Genomic DNA, 19,384 nt, shown 5'->3' with positions numbered 1-19,384 from the left:
AATTATTCTAAAAGTTCCTAGATACATCATAATCGAACTCAATGATAACAAAAATTGATTAATTCTATTGCGAATTGAATTAATCATTTTAAAAATAATTTAAAATTTTTACTATGGTATTTAATAAAACCTTGTCAATTTGAATAAAAAAATCATATTTTTCTTCAATTAATTTAATCAATTTAATTAAAATTTTAAATTTTTAATCAAAATTAAACTATTTAACTAAAATAATTAATATTTTCAAATAATAAACTATGAAAAAACTAATTTTCTTAATTATTTTGATTGAATCTAAATTTTACTCGTCCCACTGTATTTTTTAACAACTATAAATATTAACCTAATATTATTCTTTTAGTTGGTATTAAATATCTAAGCTTTAATCTTGGATAAGTGGCCTGATCTCATAAAAATTTTCTATCAATCATCTAAATAAATCAAAAAAGTATACATGAAGATTCATCTGGATAGTTATCAATCATCTAAATAAATCAAAAAAGTATACATGAAGATTCATCTGGATAGTTCTCAGGTTTGCCACTACCCCTAATATTATCATTCCACAATATGTTGTAATGATTTGATTTGAAATTTCTAATAAACCATGAACATCAAATCAAAATTTCCTCTTCTTTTTCTATGACAGTTTTCTTTTATTCACTCACTAATATATTTCATTATCAACAATAAGAATAGATTTTTGATATATTATGAATAAATTTCTCATTGAAGAATAAGATAAATACATAATCTTGAAGCATGTTAAGCAATAAGCACCAACTGTAATGGAGAAATAGATCAAAAGAGAAGAAAAGAATAGCAATAAAAAGCATCAACTGTCGGATGCTGATCTGTGAAGCACAGCGAGAAAGTAGAATTATCATCTGCATCACTAGCTTGATCATCGAATGCACCATATGCCGTTGGTGAAGCGACATCGAGAACAGTGTGACGGCCCTTCTTGACGCTGCCTTGTTCTCCTCTCTATGTTCTTTGGCTAGAGTTTCCTGCCTTTCCATCCTCTGCTTTGGCGGGGCCTCTATGATCCTATCCTTCTGCAACATCAACTACATTCGAGAAACATCGCAGCCGATTCAAATAAATCTTATAGAATACTCGGGCAATAAGAACAAGGATGAAAGAAACATACATCTAAGGCCTAAGGCCATTCAAGCTTCCCTCTCGATCTAGAGTATATCATGATCAGATATGGCATTTCAAGAAAGGACAATGTGCTCAAATCTCCCATCGACAGGCCCTGCAGTGCGAACAACTGGTGGATATCTTCCAAACCTTCAGAAAGTAGAGAAGAGAATCAAGCTGTATGAGTAGACTATGATTATAACGACATCATAATCTTCAATGAATTGAGCATCGAGTGGTAGATAACCTCCAAGCCTTCAACAAATTGACTAGGAGTAACAAATTGGATTTACAGTATCAGATTAAATCTTCTACTAACTTTGTACTTCCGAACGTCAGTATTATGTCCTAGCATACAAGAGCCGCTACAACTTAGCAAAAAGATACTAGGTTCATAACTTTTAGTTCTAAAACAACCGATGAAGATGAAGATTGAGATTGTTACGAACACTGTCACTTTTGACAAACATCACAGTCATGTTACCAATATGAGATTGACTATAAGAATATAGTTGTGGGCTCCTTTGACCATGTAGTAGTTAAAAAAGTAAATTCAAAGTGTTAAAGAAAAACTACAAAATATGAGTTCTTAGAGAGAAAAAATTAGATGATAGGATAGGAACTTCATTACTTTTCAGTTGATTCTTGCCATCACAATAAAAAGCATAGGTAAGAACTAAGGATGCTAAGCTGACATAACTAGATTCATATTTCACTTTAGATTAAGAAGTTGAAATATGCATGATTTTGATTTCAAGATTGGATCTCAATGGTTTTCAATTTATTGTAAGTTTGCTTTTTAAAAGAATTATTAAAAAAATTGGAGTAACGCTTACTGTCTTGGTTATATTATGTTAGCTCAAAGTTCTTATCGAGTTGTTTTATTCCATTTGATTAATCATACTTAATCTAAAGCTTTATTATTTTTGGGATCTGGAGCCATTGTTCATTCAATGGAACCTATTGTTGGATATCCGGGAAGTAAAAAGATATGTTTCAATTACAATAACTACATTTTACCATTTTTTTTATCAGGTATAACTTCTAGTTGTGGTATTTAGCCTCTTGCTTGTTTTTGGTCCAAAGATAATGAGAGTTGATTGTATTCACCAATCAAATCATCAGAAAATCGGTAATCTGAGTAAAATACTATAATGGTTTTCTCTCGACAATATGGAACAGCTGACCACGTGCATAGAGCCTCCTTGGATCTTGTAGCAGCACATCTTCTAGAATGCAAATGTTCCTGATACATTGTAAACAGAGCAGGCAAGGTAAGCTGAAAAAGATCATTCATCTAAGTTCGGGTGCAAAATGAAGAAATAAAGTACAAATCGCCTTTACAAAGATACCCAAGTTAATATAACTTTGTGAAGGCTAAGAATGGAAGAACAAAAAACATAATTTGTGGCAGTTTCAAGACCTGCACACTCTTCATTAGAACTCAATTTTTTTACAAGATGCATCATCGACTAAAGGTTTGATTCTCCAAATCAGTGAAGATGCGGTAAAAACACGTTAGGAATCTTTTACTTGTTGTTATATTGATCTCACAAGGAAGCCTATATTCGCCTAAACTGTTGAGAGAAGTTAATACCTTTAAAACTTTAAGAAAGATGTTTTGCTACCTTTACTTTAAAACATGGCTAGGATAGCCGAAGGGGCTTGGCTGGCCATGTTTGTGCAAACCAATCACTAAACCAGGAATGGTTTACTAGGAACACACTGATATAGATAGATAATCTTTTAGTAGGTGATCAAAGTTCGACAAATGATGTTTGGCAATGTTTGTTCAAACCTTTCACTAAACCAGGAGCGGTTTACTAGGAACGGTGAACGGTGATCAAAGTTCTACAAATGATGCTATAGTTATTCCTAATACATAAGATGTAGTACCAAACATAACCAAGTAAAAAAAAAATAGTTTTCATCTTGTTTACCAGAAGAGAGACTTGAAAATGTCTTCCAATGGAGTAGCAGTCCTAGGCAAAAAACCATCCTGGCATCAAAATACTAGCAGTTTTTATGAACTAAAAAAACACAATAAATAGAAGAAATGTTGCAATTGGATGATGAAAAGAAGAAAGTAGTGTCCAAAAGCCAATAGGTGTTGAATCTAAAAATGTGACTTCTTTCTTCAATTCGGATCCATATGCCTATAGATTACACAAAACAGACTTTCATGTATCACCAACAGTCCTTTTGACAAATACAAATTAAATGGTGTATTTACAATATACTTTTATTAGCCATTTGAATTTCAAGAACAAGTTAAAATGAAACAATATTTTTTTTCCATTATGCAACTTGCAAAATAGCAAAATAGAGGTCTCATGATAACATATTTATTTTGAAGAATCAAATTATATTCCATATCTAAAACTAGAAACATAAAACAATGTACAATAATTTCTGGTAATTGTTCTATGATATATAGGACAATCATCAATCCCATAGAAGAAATTAATGAAACAAAGGTGTGGAATGACAATGTCTCTATTAAGACAACCAATTAGATTTGAAGATGTGAGGAAGGAAAGGAAAATGAAAAATGTCAATTAAGGTAACTTCAATTGGATCCAATCTTATGCCAATGAAATAAAAAATAAAAAGAGAAAACATCCATCTCACTTTAGTTCATTTCATTTTCGATTCTATTACCACATGCAACCTAAATTTCAACAGTAGATTGTCATGCCAACTACAACCTGATGGTGAAGTACATGTCTTATGGGAGAGAAAATTAAAGCAAATTGAAGAAATGAAACCTTTGCGCTAAAAAAAGTAGGATTATGGAAATAATAACTTAACATTTTACAAGAAAATCATGCACATTTTCTCAAACATTGCATCAATCATTCTTGATTGCACCACGTCGGAGTGCAGGTGATCTAGGTAGGTCAGGTAAGGCGGCGCGCGGTCGCAAGTGTCCCGGTACTTCTTTCAGTGCACCACCAAGGTCGGGTCGACGGGGCAGCCGCCTGGCAAGCCTAGGCGGGGCTTCTCGAGGTCGTCCTCGTAGTTGGAGATCGAGGATGTAGCGGCAGAGGCGCAGAACTAGCTCGAACTCCTCGACAAAAGCGAGACCCACTCCAAGTCTTGTTGTCATGGCGGACGTTGTGGATGCGGTGTTTCAAGACCCAGTGGGCACACGCAAGGCAGTAAACACACTCGATGATGGGGATTCCGCAAGGGATCGACATTGTCGGTTCTTTGAGGCTACTTCCCGGGCATCGCCGCCGGAGCAGCAGACGACGACAAAATCTGGGGACGGTGATCCTGTTCGGAATCTGAGTCAGATGGAGGTCGGTTGTGATGTCGCTAGCATTGACAGAAGGTGACGGAGACTTTCTACGAGGACAATGTTGCACGGGCCCGTTCCACGGGCTACTGACAGGGGGTGATGACGAGGGTCAAGAAGCGGGAGTTCCCTGCGCACACTCAGACAAGCACACCCTCCACGTTAGGGACCAAGAATCAGGGAAAAAGTCCCCGGCGTTAGCCCGCCGACACTCAAGTCAAATAGTTTTTCCTCGGAAGAACAATAAAATTGCAGAAAGTAAAAGACGGATGCGAAAAGGTTAGAGAGCGTATCTCTGTAAGGGAGAGAACACCCCTTTTTATATAACAATGCGTACTTCTGGTTTCTGGCAAATGTCAGGAAATTTCGGGTGTCAGACTTTGTCTGGGGATAAGTGACGCGTGGCATCCTATCATAGGTTATAGGAAGGTTCTTCTGGTAATGAGTCACGGACCATCGGAATATACCTTGACACACAGCGATTATTCTCCGACAGACGGTTACGATTCTCTGGCTTAATTGTCGTGTAGTGACCTACCGACCTGAAGAGAGAAGCTCTCTTGCTGACCAGCCGTCTGAGGACTTAGCTCTGGTATAACTATGTACCCTGCGAGGAGATCTGTCCAAGAAATCCTTACCAATCTATCTAGACCAGCACATCCTGACCTGTAAGTTTGGTCTGTAAATCCTGTTCTGCATAGTCTGACCCGGAAGTCCTGTTATACAAATCCTGACCTACATAGCTTGATTGGTAAGTCCTGTTCTGTAAATCCTGACTCGCATAGCCTGACTGGTAAGTCCTGTTCTATAAATCCTGACCTGCATAGGCTGATTGGTAAGTCCTGTTCTGTAAATCCTAACTGAGCATTCATCCTGAACTCCTGATCTAGGTCTTTTGCCCGAGTAACCCATCTTAGTTTCTGGCCTGAGACTCACGACCCAAGGTTAGCTGAGTAACGACCTTTAAACACTACAATCTCTCAGTGAGGCGATACATCTCTTAATCTCTGACTACCACGCCGCTTTGACTTCTGACTGCTCCGTCCCCTTGACTTCTGACTGTTCCGTCTCCTTGACTCCTAAATGTCATGTTTCCTTGACTCCTGACTGCCACATCTCCTTGACTCATAACTGTCACGTCCTCTTGACTTCTGACTGTCACGTCCTTTTAATCATGTCCTATCTTTATATACCGTATTAGACGGAAATGAAACCTTACGAGGGATTGCGAGGTGGGATCGATCAGGGATCAGATGGAAATTAAATTTGAAGCTCCCCAAGATTCAAATTGAAGTGATGGATGCACAAAGATCGGATCTTGGAGCATAACTGCAGATGAAAGCGTGACCTTTTTGTTTTTGTTTTTGTTTTTTTTAATACTTTTACAATATTTTCGAATGAGTCCCTACTTTATATTCTTTTTGCAATCAATCAACATAAATTGAGCTTAGAGGAGAGAACAAATTTATATTTAAATTTTTATAAAAATTGTGTACAATTGAAATATTTTTTGAGGAGTCCCTGAATTAATAAAGTAACGGTCTAGATTAAAGTTATAGCCCGAAAAATTAGCTTCTACAATTATACTAAAACATCAAATTTACATAAAAAAATATAAATTAATTTATAAAATATATATTTTTTTTCTTTTTGTTTTTTATAAATCAAACAAATTAACTCAAAGACATAAATTTGATCTCGAATTGTTGGATCTTGTAGCAGTAGAAATTGATCTCGATGGCGTTGCTCTCGAGTTCGTCGATCATTTTCTCCATCTCCGGCGCCGCTTTCTCCGCTGCCCTAATATGCTTTGCCAAATTCAAACGCACATCCATCATCTGTCGCTTCTGTCAGCGTCTTCATCTGCCGTCGAATGCTGTCGAATTCGTACGCCATCAACCACTCTCCGTCCCGTATCATCTCGACGTCCACCTCCTCTGCCACCGCCGCCTTCAACTTCCGCTCCTTCTCCTCCAACGCTGCTGCGTTCACCAACGGCTCCACCGCCTTGATGATGAAGTAAATAATTAAAAAATTAAAATGTGCAGAATCTGCACGACCGCTTCATTATATACATTGATCGCGGCCGCTTCGAGATCTTATCCATCTTCAGACGGAGCAGGTCCGTCGTCTCCTCCAGCTAGCTGTGCGTCGGGCGCGAGATAAAGGAGCGGGTAGAATACTCGTGGTCGATAGGCCGCCGAGATCATGGAGCGCCTGAGCGTGCATGGCGGAGCAGCATCCCATCTAACTAGTAAGGAAATGCGGCATAAAGGTTCGATTAGTGACGAAATTTTGTTCTTATCGATATGATTGGGCGACTACTTGTAACCTTTGAAATTGAGAAAGGTCAAGTTACGAAGATTAAGAATTAAATTGAATATTTTGAAACGATAGAAGAGGAGAATATAATGATTCAAATTTTAAGATTTTCATCAACTTATGACACTTGCTCTCCTTAGTCAAATAAATTACCGAATGTGAATAAAATGATGAATGTTATGTTGGTAAACTCTTGAAAACTAGTGGATGTGTTGTTGATGTCATGTCCGGCGCTCCAATTTGATTGGAGCCCTTAATTTATGATGTTTTAATATCAATTATATTAGATTTTTTTAAATAAAAAAGTTCATTTTTAATTTGAAATTATTTTTAAAAATATTTATTTTAATTTTATTTGTTGTAATTTTTTTAATCATATACTTTATTTTCTAAAATCTAATTGATTTTTTCTTTTCTGCATTTATTTAAAAATATCTGTCTTCACTGTGGCAACACGAAGGAGGTAAATCACGGACGACTACTAGTCTTTGGAATAGTGACTAGCACGATCGTTGATGATCTCATGTCTTTTTTACGGATGACTATTAGTCTTTGGAATAATGACTAATATGATCGTTGATGATCTCATGTCTTTTTTTTTTTCTCTTTGATTGGTATTTTGTATCCTTCTCCTCTTTTGCACAATGATTTGTATTTTTTTTTTTTTCTTAGTTGATGATACACTCACACGACACAGTGATCCTTTGCATGGATCATGTGACCCGCGCTTCATTTCACAGATGTTAGGAATCGACCGACCAATTATAGCAACATTACATATAAGTGTCAATTGTACCATACATTCCATCAGTTTTAATGATTATAAAAATATGTATTGACATTTGTTGTGATTTCTAATTAAAGAAATTACAAATAAAATGAGTATAAAATTAAAATTTTGTGAAAAATATATAATTAAAAAAATATTTGATGAGAATGAAATTAATAACATAAATTTTTTTATTCATTTATTTATAAATTAATTATTACAGTTATATTATTGATTGTGTCATTTCTCCATTTTCAAAAGTTTGAATAATTTAAGATATAAAAAAACAATTTGATTTTTTTTTTATGATATAGAAATTTTAAATTATTTGATGATGATTTTCTAAAAAAGAATGTTTAAACTTGATTTTTTTTTAAAACATGACATATTAGCTTAAATTTTTTTTAATAGAATTGAAGTTGTGGTTGGAGATTTTTCGACAATTTACTCAAATAATAAACTTAAATATTAAAGTTTATATATATATATATATATATATATATATATATATATATATATATATATATTTTTCAAAACATAGATAACTTATAAAAATACTACTAACAATACAATTTTCAAGATTAAAATTAGTTTCATGAAAAAAAAAGTTTTTAAAATTTAAACTAATAAAATCTTATTTACCCATGTTTTAAAAAATATTAAATAATTTAATAATTTTATCGATCAAAAAAAAATTTATTATCCAAATTTGAATATAAAAATTTAATAAATAAATTTACATTTAAAAAAATAGAAAACTAAATTTTATTAAAAAATTAAATTTATAAATTTATGTTTTTAAAAAATAAAAGTTTTAATAACTTTTTACCTATGATTGAGAGGAAATTGATGGCCAGGGATCCTCTGGTCCAGGATCCCTGGACCACTCCTGGTCCCTTGTTCATTCGGTGAGATGAATTGGATCCCACCTGTTTAACAGGTGAGATCCAATTCATCCAACCAATGAATGGACATGGCCTCTTTTGGTCTAGAATTTTCTGGACCAGAGGATCTGACCTTATTGATGCGGTATGATTTCAAGGAAGTTCACAAACAGATGGAGTGTTTGGAAAAACTCACATAAAAGTTTTTCATTAAGCTAGCGCAACATCAGCGAATGAATTGCTGCAATGTAGGGTTAGAAAGACCGTTAAGAAGATAGTGAATAGGGAGGTAAATGAGTTAAGTCGCTTGTAAACTATTAGAGTCTCAGTTTAAAAAAAAAATTCATTAGAGTTCATTCGATTAAGTTAGCGAGTCAAGTTTGAGTCTGATTTTCGAATTCGAAAACATTATTGAGTCGAGTTCGAGCTCGAGTTTAACAGTATTTGATTCGTGAACTCTTGAACAAATTCAATTAGAGACTCACGAACATGTTCCTTAAGAAGCTCACGAACATATTTATTAAAAGGCTCGTTTATATATATATAATTAAATATCACATAAATAATAAATATAATAATTTATTATTAATTATTATAACTAATTATCTTAAATGTGCTGAACTAAGTTCATTTAATTTTTAAATGAGTTTTTTTCAAATCGAGCTCAAACTCGAGCTGAACTCGAGCTATTTAATTTTTTTACGAGCCGAACTTAAACGTAAGAACTAAAGCTCGAATCAAGTTCAGACTTAGAGATAACAAATTGAATCCGAGCTTTTTACTGTTCAACTCAGATCGATTCATCCACTGCCCTAATAGTGAACGGCAAGATCAAACTATTTAGCGACCACTTCCACTAATTCAAGATCAACTCGGTAACAAACAGAATTGAACAGTTAGTCAGTTATAAAGTGTTGTTTTGTTCATTACGGCTACGGCTGAAGTCCATGGAATATTATATAGAACAAACTGTACAAATCACTTTTACAAAGATAACCCTGCAAGTTAATATAATTTTATGAAAGCTAAAAAATTGAGAAAAGTAATATAATTTTGGATTTCAAATTTTTTTATAAAAAGCAAAGTCAACTAGAGGTTTGGTTCACCAAGTAATGCTCGAGAATTAATTTGATTTGAAGAGCTGTCATTTTATTGATCGTAAATCCAATCAAAGATAAATTTATTTTTCTTACGTTGAAAAAAATATATTTATCACTTACATTGAAATGTATTCCAGCTCCTTTGTCTTGTCTATCTCTGGCAGTGTTTTTAATGCTGACTACCAACAATCCTTCCTTTCAACTCCCAAATGACACGATACTTATCTACGAATTTAAGTTTTCATGATTTTATTTAAAAGACCTCATTTTTTTTTTTTTAAACTCATGATATTTTTCTTATATTATCAATATTAAAATTTGATTATATTTCTAAAAATCTTCTCCCCAAAAGAATGATCAATATTACTCTTAATTTGGATCTCTCTATTTTTCTTATATTATCAATATTAAAATTTGATTATATTTCTAAAAATCTTCTCCCCAAAAGAATGATCAATATTACTCTTAATTTGGATCTCTCTATAAACAGCTGATCACTCTTAATATACTCCAAACTTCCTCATAAACATCTAATCATCCTGATATATTTTGGATCTCTCAACAAACATCCGATCACTCTTAACCTGATCCGAAATTCCATGCAAATATCCAGTCACCCTAAACTACTCTAAACTTCTCCGTAACCATTTAATCACTCTTAACTTACTCCGAACCTCCCGTAAATATCCAATCACCCTGACATGTTCCAAACTTCCTCTCAACTTCGTTCAAAATCATCTCATCTGACATTCGATTTGGATCATGATTCTGATATCATTTGTTAGGATAAAAAAAATTCACATATCTCCATAATAAATGATATTGTCCACTATAAACCTAAACTTTCAATTTTATTTTTAAACACTATACAAAATATCTCATACCAACAAAAATATTTTTCTCTTTTAAAATTATAATTATTATTATTATTTTCAATATAAAATTTTAATTGTATTTCCAACCAAAAACTAGAAAAAAAAACATCATAAATAACATGATTTGTGTTATGATTTTTCTCGAGTTATTTAACAAATTATCCTCTACTTTAACATGCATCAAAACACAAAATATAAGTAAACAGTAGCAAACAATCAATAGGTATCCAAAAGCAAAAATATTATCAGATAGATATAATCCAAAAGTGCTGGTAAGCAAGTCAAATGGATCCAACAAATACAATAAAAAGAGTACAAGCATATCCAAAAATATAATTAAAAAATAGCTAGTAAGCCTAAACCTCGTCAGCTGGTGGTGGTGGTGGTAGTGGTGGATGAGTCAAGCATAAATTTCACTGAAATCCAACAATAACCTCCTCATGAAGACTAAAAACTGACTGCTCGTTACGAGAGAAGCCTGTAGAAGAGATGATGACTCCTCTAGCCTAGTAACTCTCTCCTCTAAGGGCTGGGTAATTGGAGGTGGGATAGACGCAAATATATCTGGGAAGGTGAAGTCCAGCATCTCCTTTTCGCTGCCTCAGCTGACGGGACACCATCTCTACAGGTCAGACACTCATCGTCAAATTCAACATCCACGATCTTTACCTGCCATCAAACGTCGTTGAATTCAAGCTGAGTTGAACTAATAAGAAGAAAGCAGCTACTACCGCATAAGGTTAATGCTTATGCCGAGACTAATTAGCTGAACAAAAGATATGAAACTAAGTCTTAGATTCAAACACTTCTTTTATCTTTCTTTCAGACAATTACCATACAAAAGATCAATCAAACGATGTGTACAACTGAAATGGCTCCACTAAAAAGGATGAATAATCTATTAAGTTGAAAATTATTATTATTATTTAAATATTACATTATTAAAATTCTTATGTTTATTTTTTAAAAAATCAAATATATGAAGCTGAAGTCAAGGAAATAAACGAATGTTACCAAAAGAATTTTAAATAAGTCAGATTTTTGATTCTATAACACATCCTACTGATTTTATAAACACTTAATAAGAATGCCCAAGAACACAAATCGTTAAACACAGATCTTTAATAAATTTTTTGAAAGAAAAACAAGAATGGACAACCAAAAGACCTCGAGAAGCCAACAAACTCGGAGATCCTAATAGAATGCTAAAAACTTAAATTATCAACTTATTAGACCACAACAAGGGTTTCTTCCAACTCAATGGATCAAGATAAGAACATACATTTCTATAAAAACTTGTACAAGCCTTATATCTAAGATAATAATTCTGTTTTAACTCTGGGGAAACCTAACAAGTGTTGTAGTTGGATTATCAACTTATTGAAGCACTATCCATACGATTGACTTAGTGAAGATATCAATAATTATTTTGCAAGATCTAAGATCTATTGGCTCTTAGTAAAATCAATGTATTACAAGATCAAGCAATTTGAGTCTATATTTGATCGTAGTTAATTAGATCAATATCCTCCGGTTTGAAGCGGAGAGCTCTTTGGTGCATACAACGAGGAATCTAAGACTAATGTCCATGGCTCTTTGTCACCGGTGTCAATACATTTAAACAAAAAGATTTTTTTTTTATAGAGCCTAGGTGATCGGTCCGGTCCCACGGAAGTTTCCCATCGGCCACCAGGATAAATCGTGAAGAACCCAACATCCTTTAGTTGCGTGCCCCATTTGAAGGAAAAATTCCTACAAATTCGTCATAACTGGAGTTCGAACCATGAATGCCTGAGTGACAACTTAGATACCCTGCCGCTGGACCATAGTCCCGAGGGCAACAAAAAGGAGATCTTTGAAGCATATAGTGTTGAAATTTGAAGCTACTTCTCTACTTATTTACTTGTCCATCTTGTTAACTTTTGCTTCAAGACGCTCTGTAGACAAAGCAGGTGGCATGATCTCTAGTGCGTTGGGTGCGAGATCACTAGGGAAGAGCATGCTTAGCTCAATAACAGCATATCAGCATTAACCTTGGGCAGTTGCTTTCTTTTTTCTAACATTTAATGTGTAACTAGAGATAAGGGCATATGGATGCTATTGATGTCAAAGAGAAGGCTATGGAGCCTTCAGAATGTGGCAATGAGATTGCTTTTGATATTCCATATAATGGTATCAATGTAGAATTTCATGATTGCTTTCCATTTTCGATTTGATTGAATATCCTTCTTGAAGTTGAAAGCTATGGACTTGTCGTCAAAACCTTTAGGTAGAAGAAAAGTATTTCTTTTCCTTGAACTATCCAGCAATAATACATAACATTATATAGTGATACAATGTGATATGCTAATTATAGTAAAAAATTGAATGTTGCCTATCCTACCATAATTTAGAGATTATATTCCTAACAAGTGATAAAATACTGCCAACTAAATGATTATCTTTCCAAACTCACTCCAACACCTGCCCTCAAGTTAGTAGGTAGATGTTTTGCAATCCCAACTTATTGAGTGTCATAAAAATTTCTTCTACATACTACTTTTGTAAGTATATCCGCTTGATCTTCATATTTGACAAAAGGAAACCGAATTATAAAGTGTCGATCAACTTCCACATACTTCGTTCGATCATGTTAAACTAGATTATGCACAATAACAATCGCTGCTTTATTATCACAAAATAAATCAATTTCATGATAGACGCAAAGCCCACTTCAGTTAATAGATTCCTTAGTCAGATGAGTTCACACACCCCTTTTACCATACCTCGGAATTCCGCTTCAGCACTGGATAGAGCTACCATATTATACTTCTTACTTTTTCAGGTGACTAGATTACCACCAATAAACGTAAAATACCCCGAGGTGGACTTCCTGTCCGAAATTGTACCAGCTCAAATAACATCTGTATACCCCTTAAACAACAAATAGTTGTTCTTTGTAAACAAAAGTCTCTTTCCCGGAAATGACTTTAGATATTGGAGAATACGAACCACCACTCTCATGTGCTGTTTACTTGGGTTGTGCATGAACTGGCTCACCACACTTACCGCATATGCAATATTAGGCTGACTATGGGAGAGATAAATTAATTTCCCCACTAATTTTTTATACCTGCCCTTATCTGTTGGAACCTAATCAGGGTATTCTCTAAGCCTGCGATTTTAGATTATTAGGGTGTCCACAGGTTTACAATCTAGTAGTCCAACTTCTGCTAATAAATCAAGAACATATTTTTGTTGAGAAAGAAATATACCCTGTTTTGAGCGAACAACTTCAATACCTAGGAAATACTTCAATTCTTCCAGATTCTTCATTTCAAATTCGGTAGTCAACCTCCTTTCTAAATTAGGCATTCCTTCTAGGTCATCTCCTATACTGATCATATCATCCACATATACTATTACAACAGTTATCTTACCGACGCTTTAAGAATAAGGTTTGAGTGACTGCTTGAACCATATCTTCTCGTGGCAGTAGTTAGACGGCCAAGCCATGTTCTAGGAAATTGCTTCAGCCCATACAAAGTTCTTTGCAACTTACATACCCTTTAGTTTGAGGGTCTATCCGATAACTCGGAGGCACTTCCATGTATATATTTCTTCTTCCAGATCACCATGGAGGAAGACTTTCTTTACATCAAACTGATGTAAAGGCCAATCAAGATTTGTTGCAAGAGACAACAATACCCTGACAGTATTTAATTTAGCTACGGGTGAGAAAATTTCCTGATAGTCTACACCGTATGTCTGTGTATAGCCTTTCGCCACCAGCCTAATTTTGTATCTCTCAATCGATCCATTGGAATTATATTTGATAGAAAATACTCATTTGCATCCCCTATATTTTTATTCTCTGGTAGTGATAGTATCTATGTCTTGTTTTTAAGCAACACTGTCATCTCTTCTTCCATTGATTGAGTCCACCTAGGATTCTTCAATGCCTCTTCTACACCTGTAGGAACTTGATTTGAGGATAGTTCAAATACAAAATGTTTTAGAGGATTAGACAACCTTAGTGTAGACACATAATTTGCAATGAGATATTTGGACTACTTGATTTTTCCTTCGGGAGAGTACCGATTTGGGAGTTTAGCCCTATTGTGCCAGAAAGATAATTCATAGCCAACAATAGCAGTTTTATCACTAGCATAAGGATGTACCTCAATGATACTCTCAGGAGATAGACTACTGGATACTGGCGAGGGAAGGGTCTCGAGCGGTACTTGCATGGTGTTGCTTGGGCCAGAATGAGTTTCATCTAGAAGGTTTGCTCTGCCGCCCGGACAAGGAGTGGTTCCTCCTCAGCAATCTTCCATTTGCACCGGGCAATTTGTTGTTTCTCTTGGGCAAGTAGTCATGCCCGAATAGCTCGGTTGTTTGCTTGAGTCAGAAAGTGGAATGCTCGCTTCATTTAGTTGGTCATACAACAACCACATAGTCCCTTCTGATACCGTCGTCTCCCGCTGAAGGGAAGTAGTGGGGGAGTAAAATAATTCATATTTCATAAAAATAACATCCAGAGTAACATATATACGGCGAGCCGACGGGTCATAAAATCGATACCCCTTCTGGTGAGTTCCATATCCCATAAAAATACAGCAGATGGCACGAGGATCAAACTTGGTCCGTTGGGTTTTAGGATAATGGACAAAGGTCACACACCCAAAAATACGAGGTGGAAGCATTAGAATGGTAGGTAATGAGACTGAGGTTGCTAGAACTTGTAGAGGAGTTTAGAACCCCAAGACTTTGGAAGACTTTGATTAATAAGATATACGACGACACAGACGTCAGCCCAGAGGTGCGACGGGGCATGGGCCCCAAGTAGGAGGGCTCGAGTAGTCTTCGGACTACGTCAATTTTTACGTTCCGCAATGCCATTCTGTCGGGGAGTATAGGAGCATGTCTCATGAATGAGACCATGTGAACTAAAATATTAACAAAAGGATTGATTAACATACCCCCATTGCCAGAGCGAAGTGTCTTGATTTTAGCCTAAACTGTTTGAATATAGAGATCCTTTGGTCAAAATTTTGCGGACCAGAGGATGGTCCCTTTGCATACATTGGTGGAAATTGATGACCCCTACTTGTAAAATATGTGGGGACCATCAATTTCCACCAATACATGCAAAGCAAACCATTTTTTGGATCAGAGGATTTGGCCTTCTCTGAATAAGTCTAAAAAGATTGAAATCTAATGAACACTTTCTTTATATAACGTAGTAGGTAAACCCAAGTCATACGGGTACAATCATCAATAAAGGTTACAAACCATCGGTAACCAGACGTGGGATTTGGAGCAGGACCCCAAACATCAAAATGGACTAATGTAAAAGGAATGCCACATTTATTATGTTGTAACAGATAAGAGACTATGTAGCTTTTTGCTAACAAACAAGTTTCACATTTAAAATTCATAAGAGATAAACCCAAAAATAACGCTAGAAACATATGTTGCAAATAACTAAAAGAAGGGCAGCCCAGTCGACGACGCTATAAAACCACCTGTTATGCTTGACAATCACTAGATGTGTGGTGAGCACTACCGCTGATGAAGTCATCCATGTAATAAAGTCCCCCCTCTTAGTACCATGCCCAATGATCTCCTTTGTGAGAATATCTTGAATGAGACAAAACATGGGATAAATCAGTACAGTACAAGTCTTTAGTAAGTTGGCCAACAGATCTGTGGGACAAGGAAGACACTAGTAGGATATTAGATAATGATAGGGTAGGGGACAATTGCACAGTCCCAACCCTCAGTTACCAAAGATCTGTCGCCATTAGCATTTTGTCAATTATGGTTTGCCTGGGAGGAGTGCACTGAGTAAAATTAGTCACATTAAAAGTCGTGATCCGTCGCACCAAAATCAAGTATCCAAGAATGATATGCTATCCCTTGAGTTGAACTAAGAAGAGCATTACTGGAGGAAGTAGGTAGACCATTAGGTGGAAGGATGGATAGTTGCTGCTCGACAAACCAACTTGGGCTATCTTGTCCAATGGTCTAACATTCTGCCTTGATGTTTGGGTAGTTGCTCCTGCCATTGCAACTTGGCCCGGCTTAACCATAGGGCCAGACAAATTGTCCTCCTGTCCAACATCCCGCCCGTCAACGAGTGATGCCTTGCTAAGTCCGCCTTCCTAGCTTGGCCAAAAACCCTGTCCATTGCTATCTTTTCTCTTGTGGCCCTGGAGGTCATGCCACCAGTCAGGGTATCCATGAAGTTTAAAATAGTTGTCACGAGAGTGCTTAACGCTACCACAATGTGAGCAAGGAGTGGTCTTGGCGGTAGGACCTATTCTCCCACCAGGACGAGGTGGAAGCATCAGAATGGTAGGTAATAAGACTGAAGCCGTTAGAACTTGTAGAGAAGTTTGGAACCCCAAGACTTTGGAAGGCATTTGATTACTAAGATATACGACGACACAGATGATATCAACCCAGAGGTGCGACGAGGAATGGATCCCAAGTAAGAAGGCTCGAGTAGTCTGTAGAATATGTCAATTTTTACGCTCAATAATGTCATTCAGTTGGGGAATATGGGAGCAGGAGGTCTCATGAATGAGACCATGTGAATGGAAATATTGACAGGATTGATTAACATAGTTGCCCCCATTGTTGGAGTGAAGCATCTTGATTTTAGCCTAAACTGTGTCTGAATAAGCGTCTAAAAAGACTGAAATCTAATGAACACTTCCTTTTTATAATGCAGTAGATAAACCCAAGTTACGCAGGTGCAATCATCAATAAAGGTTACAAACCATCGATAACCAGACGTGGAATTTGGAGCAGAACACCAAACATCAGAATGGACTAATACAAAAGGAATGCCACATTTATTATGTTGTAACGAATAAGAGACTATGTGGCTTTTTGCTAACAAACAAGTTTCACATTTAAAATCTATAGGAGATATACCCAAAAATAAAGCTAAAAACATATGTTGCAAATAACTGAAAGAAGGGTAGCCCAGTCGACGACGCTATAGAACCACCTGTTATGCTTGACAATCACTAGATGTGTGGTGAGACTCCCTCCCTCCCTCCCTCCCTCCCTCCCTCTTAGTACTACGCCCAATGATCTCCTTTGTCAGAATATCCTAAATGACACAAAACATGAATAAATCAGTACAGTGCAAGTCTTTAGTATGTTGGCAACAGATAGTAGTCTTGTGGGACAAGGAAGGCATTAGTAAGATATTATATAAGGATAGGGTAGGAGACAATTGCACAGTCCCAACCCTAGTTACCAAAGATATCCAGCCGTTATCATTGACAATTGTGGTTCACCTGGGAGGAGAGTGCTAAGTAAAATCTATCACATCAAAAGTCATGTAATCCGTCACACCAAAATCAAGTATCCAGGAATAATATGTTATCCCCTGAGTCAAACCAAAAAGAGTATTACCGGAGGAAGTAGGTAGACCGTTAGGTGGAAGGATGGACAACTATTGCTCGACTTGGGCTATCTTGTCCAATGGTCTAACCTAGATCAAAGTTCTGCCTTGTTGGTTGCTCCTGCCACTGCAACTTGGCCTTGCTTGACCATAGGGTCAGAGAAACTGTCCTCCTATTCAACATCCTGCTGATTAACGAGAGATGTCTTGTTAAGTCTGCCTGCTTGTTATCTTTTCTCTTGCGGGCTTGGATGTCATGCCAATAGTCAGGGTATCCATGAAGTTAAAACAATTGTCACAGGAGTGCTTAACGCTACCACAATGCGAGCAAGGAACGGTCTTGGTGGTAGGACCTGTTCTCGCACCAGGACAAGGTGGAAGCATTAGAATGGTAGGTAATGAGACTGAGGCCGCTAGAATTTGTAGAGTTTAGAACCCCAAGACTTTGGAGGGCATTTGATTAATAAGATATACGACAACCCAGACGACATTAGCCGAGAGGTGCTACGGGACATAGGCCCCAAGCATGAGGGCTCGAGTAGTCTCCAGAATATGTTGATTTTTACGCTCCGCAATGCCATTCTATTTGAGAGTATAGGGGCAGGAGGTCTAATGAATGAAACCATGTGAACTGAAATATTGACAAGACTGATTAACATAGTCGCCCCCATTGTCGGAGCGAAGCATCTTGATTTAGCCTAAATTGTGTCTGAATAAGTCTAAAAAGACTGAAATCATGTGAACACTTAATTTTTATAGAGCAGTAAATAAACCCAAGTCATGCGGGTACAATCATCAATAAAGGTTACAAACCATCGGTAATTAGACGTGGGATTTGGAGCAGGACCCCAAATATTAGAATGGACTAATGCAAAAGGAATGCCACATTTATTAAGTTGTAACGAATACGAGACTGTGGCTTTTTGCTAACAAACAAGTTTCATATTTAAATAAAGCTAAAAAATATGTTGCAAATAACTGAAAGGAGGGTAGCCTAGTTGACGACGCTTTAGAAGAACCTGTTATGCTTGACAATCACTGATGTGTGGTGAGCACTCCCTCCCTCTTAGTACTACGTCCAATGATCTCCTTTGTCAGAATGACACAAAACATGAATAAATCAGTACAGTGCAAGTCTTTAGTAAGTTGGCCTACAGATAGTAGTATGTGCGCCAAGGAAGGCACTAGTAGGATATTAGATAAGGATAGGGTGGGGACAATTGCACAGTCCCAACTCCAGTTACCAAAGATTTGCCACTATTAGCATTGACAATTGTGGTTCGCCTGGGAGGCGAGCGCTGAGTAAAATCGGTCACATTAAAAGTCATGTGATATGTTGCACGAAAATCAAGTGTCCAGGAATGATATGCTATCCCTTGAGCCGAACTAAGAAGAGTATTACCTGAGGAAGTAGGTAGACCATCAGGTGGAAGGATGGACAGCTGCTGCTCGACTGCCCGACTTGGACTATCTTGTCCAATGGTCTGGCCTAGATCAATGTTTTGCCCTGTTGTTTGGGCAGCTGCTCCTGCACTGCAACTTGGCTTGGCTTGACTATCGGGCTAGACAAACTGTCCTGTTCAAT

At 36.4% G+C, this 19,384-nt stretch overlaps 1 long non-coding RNA gene and 1 pseudogene across 1 annotated transcript in view; both read right to left on the bottom strand.

Annotated features, from left to right (window-relative positions):
• Positions 1-765: 765 nt before the first annotated feature.
• LOC122013854 lies at positions 766-4,349 on the bottom strand (annotated as a pseudogene).
• Positions 4,350-10,621: 6,272 nt separating this feature from the next.
• LOC122016892 overlaps positions 10,622-19,384 on the bottom strand; it is a 45,746-nt gene continuing 36,983 nt past the window's right edge. The window contains exon 2 of the long non-coding RNA XR_006121220.1: positions 10,622-11,066. This is a non-coding gene — a long non-coding RNA (uncharacterized LOC122016892). The remainder of the gene's footprint in view (positions 11,067-19,384) is intronic.

This window comes from Zingiber officinale, chromosome 8B (assembly GCF_018446385.1).
Source record: "Zingiber officinale cultivar Zhangliang chromosome 8B, Zo_v1.1, whole genome shotgun sequence".
In the NCBI taxonomy this organism is placed as follows: domain Eukaryota; kingdom Viridiplantae; phylum Streptophyta; class Magnoliopsida; order Zingiberales; family Zingiberaceae; genus Zingiber; species Zingiber officinale.
This window is presented reverse-complemented; position numbering and strand designations above follow the sequence as displayed.